Here is an 11,896-nt window from a genome sequence, read left to right on the forward strand (position 1 = left end):
TGTCCAAAGACATTGGACAAAGCACTAGTACATCAAGTTTGTCCAGCCCCATAAAAGATTGTAAACAATATGTTGTTGACAGAAATTGTGTGGGAAGGTTCTCCAACAGAATGGAAACTCAGAAGGCTTTAGAAAATCTTAAGAATCAGGGTGACATGACTTAACCTTACTTCCAGGCCTGACTGGCTCAGCTATCCAAGGCAATCAAAGCCCTCAGAGAGCAGCATTTCTGCCACATTTCCCTGAGCACAGGCACTCCTGTGTGCACACAGACACAAAGAGTCACTACAAGGCACCTGTGAGAAATTCCCCTGAGCAAAGGGAAATGTTCCCTGTGGAGGCTTTGGCATCTCCCCAGGAAATGAAGGGTTGAGCCTGGAGCAGACAGTGTCTGTGATGAGCTCCAGAGGAGCTGAGCCCAGGGGCTGCTGGCCAAGGCCCTGGCCCAGTGAGCATTTCTCAGCTGGCAGGGTGGCCTGAGAAGGGGAGAGGGGAATGCACCAGACCAGGAACCATGGAACCAAGGGACCATTGTTACACTGTGGGGCCTTGTGAGACCAAGGGACCATTGGGACACTGTGGGACCATGTGAGATCAAGAGACCATTGGGATACTGTGAGTCCTCATGGATTCATGGACACCACTGTGACATTGCTGGGCCTCATGGAAGCAAGGGGACCCTAGTGACGCCGTGTGCCTCAGTGGAATGTAGGCATCATTGTGACACTGTGAGGCCCCATCCAGCCAAGGCTCCATTGGGACACTGCGAGACCCCACGGAAACAAAGCTCCAGGGTAACACAGAGAGGCTGCCTGTAATCAGTGCTCCATTGTGACCCTGTGGAGCAAAAGGAGACCGTTGTGACACTGCAAACCCCCATGGTCCATTGGTCCACAGGTCCATTGTGACATTGCAGGACTCATGGAACAGAGGAGTCACATGACACTGTGGGGCCTGTGGAACCATGGAGAACATTGTGACACTGCAAGGCCTCAAGGAATCATTAGGACTGTTATATGTCTATAGGATAATTCGTGCAAATAAAATTGTCGTCTCTTTTATAGTTATGTGCTGTTAAATTATACTCTTATAGGAAGTTTTTAAATCGCACAAGCCAGCAACAGCGATTGCAACACCATGTCAAAGCCACCTGGACGAGAGAGGGAGGACTTTATTTACAAGCGAACGAAAGTGGCCAGCCCAGAGAGGGATCATGCATCAAGGTTGTCCGAGAAACACCCGGACGATAAATACACGATAAATATCCGAGACCGAGATAGTCAGAGCCATCAGGGAGGTACATCTCAAATCCGAATTCCGGGACTGCAAACACAGGTGTTCATCACTCTCCGGACACGTATTGTTCAACTTGCCACAGAGAAAAGAACTCCACATGAATACATGCACTTTGAAAAGGAAGAAAGGGGACTCTGGCTCAGGCAAGGAAAATCGTATAAAAATGGGTCAGACAGGACGGTCGGTGTGAAGCATAGAGGACCCTCTGCTGCAGCTGTCCAACCTGTGTCTCACCCGGTGGCAATCCCGGGCTCCACATTGACTTTTTTTTATAGTGTCTTTTTTTCATTTTTCTCAAAGTTTATATTTGGTACACTTAATAACTTTTATTAAATTAAAAATTAATAACTTGGAGCCTTGCATTTCTAACATGTTCATCACATTCAGTTTCTCATGATAAGCCTATCTACTTCTGCTAATTCTGAGATGGGGAAAATGAACTGTCATGATTCCCGCTTGCACTAGAGGATTGTGACACGGGCTGACTTTGTGATGCCAGAGTCTTCTGTGCCATCACAGCGCAACTGTATGACATCCCAGAGTGCTAGAGCAGCACTGGCTCTGTGACATCACAAGGGGGATTTGTGAGATCTCAGGGTGGGCTGTGACATCCCAGGAGGCAGTGTGACATCTCAGGGGCTCTGTGACCTTACTGGGGAGGTCACTTCAAGCCAGCTCCCACTCACAGTTCCTCCCAGAGAAGTCCAAAGCTGCTCGTGCCCGGTGGCATCCCGTGTCCCTCTGGGTCCCCCTGCTCCTGGCGCTGCAGCCCCCTGCTGAGGATGTTCGAGGAGATCAAGCCCAGAGCCTGACACGGGGACAGGGGCTCACGGCCGTCACAGTTGGAACAGGGAGACAGGGACCCCCTAGCAGCATCCCTGTGCCCCCAGGGCCAGAGCTTGGCCAGGGCTCCTTCACCCTCTTATGAAGGAGGGCTTGAGAGCACTTTAAAAATCCCCAGCAGGGGAGTAGCATAAAACAGCTTTAATATTAAGTGACAGCACCACAGAGTTCCTTGGCAAGAGTCACTCTGCTCCTGACTGGACACTTCAGGCACACCAAGGAAACAAAGCAACAACAAAACCAAACAAAATCCAGGCAATCAAACCAAAAAGGAGTCAAGAACTGTCCCGGTGTCTGTGTGTCTCTGTGTGTTTGTGTGTGTGTGTGTGTGTGGGTGTGTGTGTGTGTGTGTGTGTGTGTGTGTGTGTGTGACGAAAGGACAGTGAGGGCAAGGATAAAAGGAATACAGCCTAAAAGCTAAACAGAGCTGTGGAATAACACTTAACAATATTCAACTTCGCTTATAACTTCTATTAAGCTTCACAAATTAGCAAAAGAACAACTCTTAGCAGCATTTAACTTTGCTTACAGCTTGTGACTTTGTCGCTATAAGACACGTGAAAGCACGACGCGAGCCACCTGCTATTTTCAAGGTAAAGAGAAAAGTTTATTCTCTGACTCCAACTTTTATACTTTCCCAAAGGTGACATTGGATTGGAGAGTGAATGGACCACCTGTCCAAAGACATTGGACAAAGCACTAGTACATCAAGTTTGTCCAGCCCCATAAAAGATTGTAAACAATATGTTGTTGACAGAAATTGTGTGGGAAGGTTCTCCAACAGAATGGAAACTCAGAAGGCTTTAGAAAATCTTAAGAATCAGGGTGACATGACTTAACCTTACTTCCAGGCCTGACTGGCTCAGCTATCCAAGGCAATCAAAGCCCTCAGAGAGCAGCATTTCTGCCACATTTCCCTGAGCACAGGCACTCCTGTGTGCACACAGACACAAAGAGTCACTACAAGGCACCTGTGAGAAATTCCCCTGAGCAAAGGGAAATGTTCCCTGTGGAGGCTTTGGCATCTCCCCAGGAAATGAAGGGTTGAGCCTGGAGCAGACAGTGTCTGTGATGAGCTCCAGAGGAGCTGAGCCCAGGGGCTGCTGGCCAAGGCCCTGGCCCAGTGAGCATTTCTCAGCTGGCAGGGTGGCCTGAGAAGGGGAAAGGGGAATGCACCAGACCAGGAACCATGGAACCAAGGGACCATTGTTACACTGTGGGGCCATGTGAGAAGAAGTGACCATTGGGACACTGTGGGGCCTTGTGAGACCAAGGGACCATTGGGACACTGTGGGACCATGTGAGATCAAGAGACCATTGGGATACTGTGAGTCCTCATGGATTCATGGACACCACTGTGACATTGCTGGGCCTCATGGAAGCAAGGGGACCCTAGTGACGCCGTGTGCCTCAGTGGAATGTAGGCATCATTGTGACACTGTGAGGCCCCATCCAACCAAGGCTCCATTGGGACACTGCGAGACCCCACGGAAACAAAGCTCCAGGGTAACACAGAGAGGCTGCCTGTAATCAGTGCTCCATTGTGACCCTGTGGAGCCAAAGGAGAGCGTTGTGACACTGCAAAGCCCCATGGTCCATTGGTCCAAAGGTCCATTGTGACATTGCAGGACTCATAGAACAGAGGAGTCACATGACACTGTGGGGCCTGTGGAACCATGGAGAACATTGTGACACTGCAAGGCCTCAAGGAATCATTAGGACTGTTATATGTCTATAGGATAATTCGTGCAAATAAAATTGTCGTCTCTTTTATAGTTATGTGCTGTTAAATTATACTCTTATAGGAAGTTTTTAAATCGCACAAGCCAGCAACAGCGATTGCAACACCATGTCAAAGCCACCTGGACGAGAGAGGGAGGACTTTATTTACAAGCGAACGAAAGTGGCCAGCCCAGAGAGGGATCGTGCATCAAGGTTGTCCGAGAAACACCCGGACGATAAATACACGATAAATATCCGAGACCGAGATAGTCAGAGCCATCAGGGAGGTACATCTCAAATCCGAATTCCGGGACTGCAAACACAGGTGTTCATCACTCTCCGGACACGTATTGTTCAACTTGCCACAGAGAAAAGAACTCCACATGAATACATGCACTTTGAAAAGGAAGAAAGGGGACTCTGGCTCAGGCAAGGAAAATCGTATAAAAATGGGTCAGACAGGACGGTCGGTGTGAAGCATAGAGGACCCTCTGCTGCAGCTGTCAAACCTGTGTCTCACCCGGTGGCAATCCCGGGCTCCACATTGACTTTTTTTTATAGTGTCTTTTTTTCATTTTTCTCAAAGTTTATATTTGGTACACTTAATAACTTTTATTAAATTAAAAATTAATAACTTGGAGCCTTGCATTTCTAACATGTTCATCACATTCGGTTTCTCATGATAAGCCTATCTACTTCTGCTAATTCTGAGATGGGGAAAATGAACTGTCATGATTCCCGCTTGCACTAGAGGATTGTGACACGGGCTGACTTTGTGATGCCAGAGTCTTCTGTGCCATCACAGCGCAACTGTATGACATCCCAGAGTGCTAGAGCAGCACTGGCTCTGTGACATCACAAGGGGGATTTGTGAGATCTCAGGGTGGGCTGTGACATCCCAGGAGGCAGTGTGACATCTCAGGGGCTCTGTGACCTTACTGGGGAGGTCACTTCAAGCCAGCTCCCACTCACAGTTCCTCCCAGAGAAGTCCAAAGCTGCTCGTGCCCGGTGGCATCCCGTGTCCCTCTGGGTCCCCCTGCCCCTGGCGCTGCAGCCCCCTGCTGAGGATGTTCGAGGAGATCAAGCCCAGAGCCTGACAGGGGGACAGGGACTCAGGGCCGTCACAGTTGGAACAGGGAGACAGGGACCCCCTAGCAGCATCCCTGTGCCCCCAGGGCCAGAGCTTGGCCAGGGCTCCTTCACCCTCTTATGAAGGAGGGCTTGAGAGCACTTTAAAAATCCCCAGCAGGGGAGTAGCATAAAACAGCTTTAATATTAAGTGACAGCACCACAGAGTTCCTTGGCAAGAGTCACTCTGCTCCTGACTGGACACTTCAGGCACACCAAGGAAACAAAGCAACAACAAAACCAAACAAAATCCAGGCAATCAAACCAAAAAGGAGTCAAGAACTGTCCCGGTGTCTGTGTGTCTCTGTGTGTTTGTGTGTGTGTGTGTGTGTGTGGGTGTGTGTGTGTGTGTGTGTGTGTGTGACGAAAGGACAGTGAGGGCAAGGATAAAAGGAATACAGCCTAAAAGCTAAACAGAGCTGTGGAATAACACTTAACAATATTCAACTTCGCTTAGAACTTCTATTAAGCTTCACAAATTAGCAAAAGAACAACTCTTAGCAGCATTTAACTTTGCTTACAGCTTGTGACTTTGTCGCTATAAGACACGTGAAAGCACGACGCGAGCCACCTGCTATTTTCAAGGTAAAGAGAAAAGTTTATTCTCTGACTCCAACTTTTATACTTTCCCAAAGGTGACATTGGATTGGAGAGTGAATGGACCACCTGTCCAAAGACATTGGACAAAGCACTAGTACATCAAGTTTGTCCAGCCCCATAAAAGATTGTAAACAATATGTTGTTGACAGAAATTGTGTGGGAAGGTTCTCCAACAGAATGGAAACTCAGAAGGCTTTAGAAAATCTTAAGAATCAGGGTGACATGACTTAACCTTACTTCCAGGCCTGACTGGCTCAGCTATCCAAGGCAATCAAAGCCCTCAGAGAGCAGCATTTCTGCCACATTTCCCTGAGCACAGGCACTCCTGTGTGCACACAGACACAAAGAGTCACTACAAGGCACCTGTGAGAAATTCCCCTGAGCAAAGGGAAATGTTCCCTGTGGAGGCTTTGGCATCTCCCCAGGAAATGAAGGGTTGAGCCTGGAGCAGACAGTGTCTGTGATGAGCTCCAGAGGAGCTGAGCCCAGGGGCTGCTGGCCAAGGCCCTGGCCCAGTGAGCATTTCTCAGCTGGCAGGGTGGCCTGAGAAGGGGAAAGGGGAATGCACCAGACCAGGAACCATGGAACCAAGGGACCATTGTTACACTGTGGGGCCATGTGAGAAGAAGTGACCATTGGGACACTGTGGGGCCTTGTGAGACCAAGGGACCATTGGGACACTGTGGGACCATGTGAGATCAAGAGACCATTGGGATACTGTGAGTCCTCATGGATTCATGGACACCACTGTGACATTGCTGGGCCTCATGGAAGCAAGGGGACCCTAGTGACGCCGTGTGCCTCAGTGGAATGTAGGCATCATTGTGACACTGTGAGGCCCCATCCAACCAAGGCTCCATTGGGACACTGCGAGACCCCACGGAAACAAAGCTCCAGGGTAACACAGAGAGGCTGCCTGTAATCAGTGCTCCATTGTGACCCTGTGGAGCCAAAGGAGACCGTTGTGACACTGCAAAGCCCCATGGTCCATTGGTCCAAAGGTCCATTGTGACATTGCAGGACTCATAGAACAGAGGAGTCACATGACACTGTGGGGCCTGTGGAACCATGGAGAACATTGTGACACTGCAAGGCCTCAAGGAATCATTAGGACTGTTATATGTCTATAGGATAATTCGTGCAAATAAAATTGTCGTCTCTTTTATAGTTATGTGCTGTTAAATTATACTCTTATAGGAAGTTTTTAAATCGCACAAGCCAGCAACAGCGATTGCAACACCATGTCAAAGCCACCTGGACGAGAGAGGGAGGACTTTATTTACAAGCGAACGAAAGTGGCCAGCCCAGAGAGGGATCATGCATCAAGGTTGTCCGAGAAACACCCGGACCATAAATACACGATAAATATCCGAGACCGAGATAGTCAGAGCCATCAGGGAGGTACATCTCAAATCCAAATTCCGGGACTGCAAACACAGGTGTTCATCACTCTCCGGACACGTATTGTTCAACTTGCCACAGAGAAAAGAACTCCACATGAATACATGCACTTTGAAAAGGAAGAAAGGGGACTCTGGCTCAGGCAAGGAAAATCGTATAAAAATGGGTCAGACAGGACGGTCGGTGTGAAGCATAGGGGACCCTCTGCTGCAGCTGTCCAACCTGTGTCTCACCCGGTGGCAATCCCGGGCTCCACATTGACTTTTTTTTATAGTGTCTTTTTTTCATTTTTCTCAAAGTTTATATTTGGTACACTTAATAACTTTTATTAAATTAAAAATTAATAACTTGGAGCCTTGCATTTCTAACATGTTCATCACATTCAGTTTCTCATGATAAGCCTATCTACTTCTGCTAATTCTGAGATGGGGAAAATGAACTGTCATGATTCCCGCTTGCACTAGAGGATTGTGACACGGGCTGACTTTGTGATGCCAGAGTCTTCTGTGCCATCACAGCGCAACTGTATGACATCCCAGAGTGCTAGAGCAGCACTGGCTCTGTGACATCACAAGGGGGATTTGTGAGATCTCAGGGTGGGCTGTGACATCCCAGGAGGCAGTGTGACATCTCAGGGGCTCTGTGACCTTACTGGGGAGGTCACTTCAAGCCAGCTCCCACTCACAGTTCCTCCCAGAGAAGTCCAAAGCTGCTCGTGCCCGGTGGCATCCCGTGTCCCTCTGGGTCCCCCTGCCCCTGGCGCTGCAGCCCCCTGCTGAGGATGTTCGAGGAGATCAAGCCCAGAGCCTGACAGGGGGACAGGGACTCAGGGCCGTCACAGTTGGAACAGGGAGACAGGGACCCCCTAGCAGCATCCCTGTGCCCCCAGGGCCAGAGCTTGGCCAGGGCTCCTTCACCCTCTTATGAAGGAGGGCTTGAGAGCACTTTAAAAATCCCCAGCAGGGGAGTAGCATAAAACAGCTTTAATATTAAGTGACAGCACCACAGAGTTCCTTGGCAAGAGTCACTCTGCTCCTGACTGGACACTTCAGGCACACCAAGGAAACAAAGCAACAACAAAACCAAACAAAATCCAGGCAATCAAACCAAAAAGGAGCCAAGAACTGTCCCGGTGTCTGTGTGTCTCTGTGTGTTTGTGTGTGTGTGTGTGTGTGTGTGTGTGTGTGTGTGTGTGTGTGTGTGTGACGAAAGGACAGTGAGGGCAAGGATAAAAGGAATACAGCCTAAAAGCTAAACAGAGCTGTGGAATAACACTTAACAATATTCAACTTCGCTTAGAACTTCTATTAAGCTTCACAAATTAGCAAAAGAACAACTCTTAGCAGCATTTAACTTTGCTTACAGCTTGTGACTTTGTCGCTATAAGACACGTGAAAGCACGACGCGAGCCACCTGCTATTTTCAAGGTAAAGAGAAAAGTTTATTCTCTGACTCCAACTTTTATACTTTCCCAAAGGTGACATTGGATTGGAGAGTGAATGGACCACCTGTCCAAAGACATTGGACAAAGCACTAGTACATCAAGTTTGTCCAGCCCCATAAAAGATTGTAAACAATATGTTGTTGACAGAAATTGTGTGGGAAGGTTCTCCAACAGAATGGAAACTCAGAAGGCTTTAGAAAATCTTAAGAATCAGGGTGACATGACTTAACCTTACTTCCAGGCCTGACTGGCTCAGCTATCCAAGGCAATCAAAGCCCTCAGAGAGCAGCATTTCTGCCACATTTCCCTGAGCACAGGCACTCCTGTGTGCACACAGACACAAAGAGTCACTACAAGGCACCTGTGAGAAATTCCCCTGAGCAAAGGGAAATGTTCCCTGTGGAGGCTTTGGCATCTCCCCAGGAAATGAAGGGTTGAGCCTGGAGCAGACAGTGTCTGTGATGAGCTCCAGAGGAGCTGAGCCCAGGGGCTGCTGGCCAAGGCCCTGGCCCAGTGAGCATTTCTCAGCTGGCAGGGTGGCCTGAGAAGGGGAAAGGGGAATGCACCAGACCAGGAACCATGGAACCAAGGGACCATTGTTACACTGTGGGGCCATGTGAGAAGAAGTGACCATTGGGACACTGTGGGGCCTTGTGAGACCAAGGGACCATTGGGACACTGTGGGACCATGTGAGATCAAGAGACCATTGGGATACTGTGAGTCCTCATGGATTCATGGACACCACTGTGACATTGCTGGGCCTCATGGAAGCAAGGGGACCCTAGTGACGCCGTGTGCCTCAGTGGAATGTAGGCATCATTGTGACACTGTGAGGCCCCATCCAACCAAGGCTCCATTGGGACACTGCGAGACCCCACGGAAACAAAGCTCCAGGGTAACACAGAGAGGCTGCCTGTAATCAGTGCTCCATTGTGACCCTGTGGAGCCAAAGGAGAGCGTTGTGACACTGCAAAGCCCCATGGTCCATTGGTCCAAAGGTCCATTGTGACATTGCAGGACTCATAGAACAGAGGAGTCACATGACACTGTGGGGCCTGTGGAACCATGGAGAACATTGTGACACTGCAAGGCCTCAAGGAATCATTAGGACTGTTATATGTCTATAGGATAATTCGTGCAAATAAAATTGTCGTCTCTTTTATAGTTATGTGCTGTTAAATTATACTCTTATAGGAAGTTTTTAAATCGCACAAGCCAGCAACAGCGATTGCAACACCATGTCAAAGCCACCTGGACGAGAGAGGGAGGACTTTATTTACAAGCGAACGAAAGTGGCCAGCCCAGAGAGGGATCATGCATCAAGGTTGTCCGAGAAACACCCGGACCATAAATACACGATAAATATCCGAGACCGAGATAGTCAGAGCCATCAGGGAGGTACATCTCAAATCCGAATTCCGGGACTGCAAACACAGGTGTTCATCACTCTCCGGACACGTATTGTTCAACTTGCCACAGAGAAAAGAACTCCACATGAATACATGCACTTTGAAAAGGAAGAAAGGGGACTCTGGCTCAGGCAAGGAAAATCGTATAAAAATGGGTCAGACAGGACGGTCGGTGTGAAGCATAGAGGACCCTCTGCTGCAGCTGTCCAACCTGTGTCTCACCCGGTGGCAATCCCGGGCTCCACATTGACTTTTTTTTATAGTGTCTTTTTTTCATTTTTCTCAAAGTTTATATTTGGTACACTTAATAACTTTTATTAAATTAAAAATTAATAACTTGGAGCCTTGCATTTCTAACATGTTCATCACATTCAGTTTCTCATGATAAGCCTATCTACTTCTGCTAATTCTGAGATGGGGAAAATGAACTGTCATGATTCCCGCTTGCACTAGAGGATTGTGACACGGGCTGACTTTGTGATGCCAGAGTCTTCTGTGCCATCACAGCGCAACTGTATGACATCCCAGAGTGCTAGAGCAGCACTGGCTCTGTGACATCACAAGGGGGATTTGTGAGATCTCAGGGTGGGCTGTGACATCCCAGGAGGCAGTGTGACATCTCAGGGGCTCTGTGACCTTACTGGGGAGGTCACTTCAAGCCAGCTCCCACTCACAGTTCCTCCCAGAGAAGTCCAAAGCTGCTCGTGCCCGGTGGCATCCCATGTCCCTCTGGGTCCCCCTGCCCCTGGCGCTGCAGCCCCCTGCTGAGGATGTTTGAGGAGATCAAGCCCAGAGCCTGACACGGGGACAGGGACTCAGGGCCGTCACAGTTGTAACAGGGAGACAGGGACTCCCTAGCAGCATCCCTGTGCCCCCAGGGCCAGAGCTTGGCCAGGGCTCCTTCACCCTCTTATGAAGGAGGGCTTGAGAGCACTTTAAAAATCCCCAGCAGGGGAGTAGCATAAAACAGCTTTAATATTAAGTGACAGCACCACAGAGTTCCTTGGCAAGAGTCACTCTGCTCCTGACTGGACACTTCAGGCACACCAAGGAAACAAAGCAACAACAAAACCAAAAAAATCCAGGCAATCAAACCAAAAAGGAGTCAAGAACTGTCCCGGTGTCTGTGTGTCTCTGTGCGTTTGTGTGTGTGTGTGTGTGTGGGTGTGTGTGTGTGTGTGTGTGTGTGTGTGACGAAAGGACAGTGAGGGCAAGGATAAAAGGAATACAGCCTAAAAGCTAAACAGAGCTGTGGAATAACACTTAACAATATTCAACTTCGCTTAGAACTTCTATTAAGCTTCACAAATTAGCAAAAGAACAACTCTTAGCAGCATTTAACTTTGCTTACAGCTTGTGACTTTGTCGCTATAAGACACGTGAAAGCACGACGCGAGCCACCTGCTATTTTCAAGGTAAAGAGAAAAGTTTATTCTCTGACTCCAACTTTTATACTTTCCCAAAGGTGACATTGGATTGGAGAGTGAATGGACCACCTGTCCAAAGACATTGGACAAAGCACTAGTACATCAAGTTTGTCCAGCCCCATAAAAGATTGTAAACAATATGTTGTTGACAGAAATTGTGTGGGAAGGTTCTCCAACAGAATGGAAACTCAGAAGGCTTTAGAAAATCTTAAGAATCGGGGTGACATGACTTAACCTTACTTCCAGGCCTGACTGGCTCAGCTATCCAAGGCAATCAAAGCCCTCAGAGAGCAGCATTTCTGCCACATTTCCCTGAGCACAGGCACTCCTGTGTGCACACAGACACAAAGAGTCACTACAAGGCACCTGTGAGAAATTCCCCTGAGCAAAGGGAAATGTTCCCTGTGGAGGCTTTGGCATCTCCCCCGGAAATGAAGGGTTGAGCCTGGAGCAGACAGTGTCTGTGATGAGCTCCAGAGGAGCTGAGCCCAGGGGCTGCTGGCCAAGGCCCTGGCCCAGTGAGCATTTCTCAGCTGGCAGGGTGGCCTGAGAAGGGGAGAGGGGAATGCACCAGACCAGGAACCATGGAACCAAGGGACCATTGTTACACTGTGGGGCCATGTG

Source organism: Lonchura striata, unplaced genomic scaffold (assembly GCF_046129695.1).
Source record: "Lonchura striata isolate bLonStr1 unplaced genomic scaffold, bLonStr1.mat Scaffold_82, whole genome shotgun sequence".
NCBI classification, from domain to species: Eukaryota; Metazoa; Chordata; class Aves; order Passeriformes; family Estrildidae; genus Lonchura; species Lonchura striata.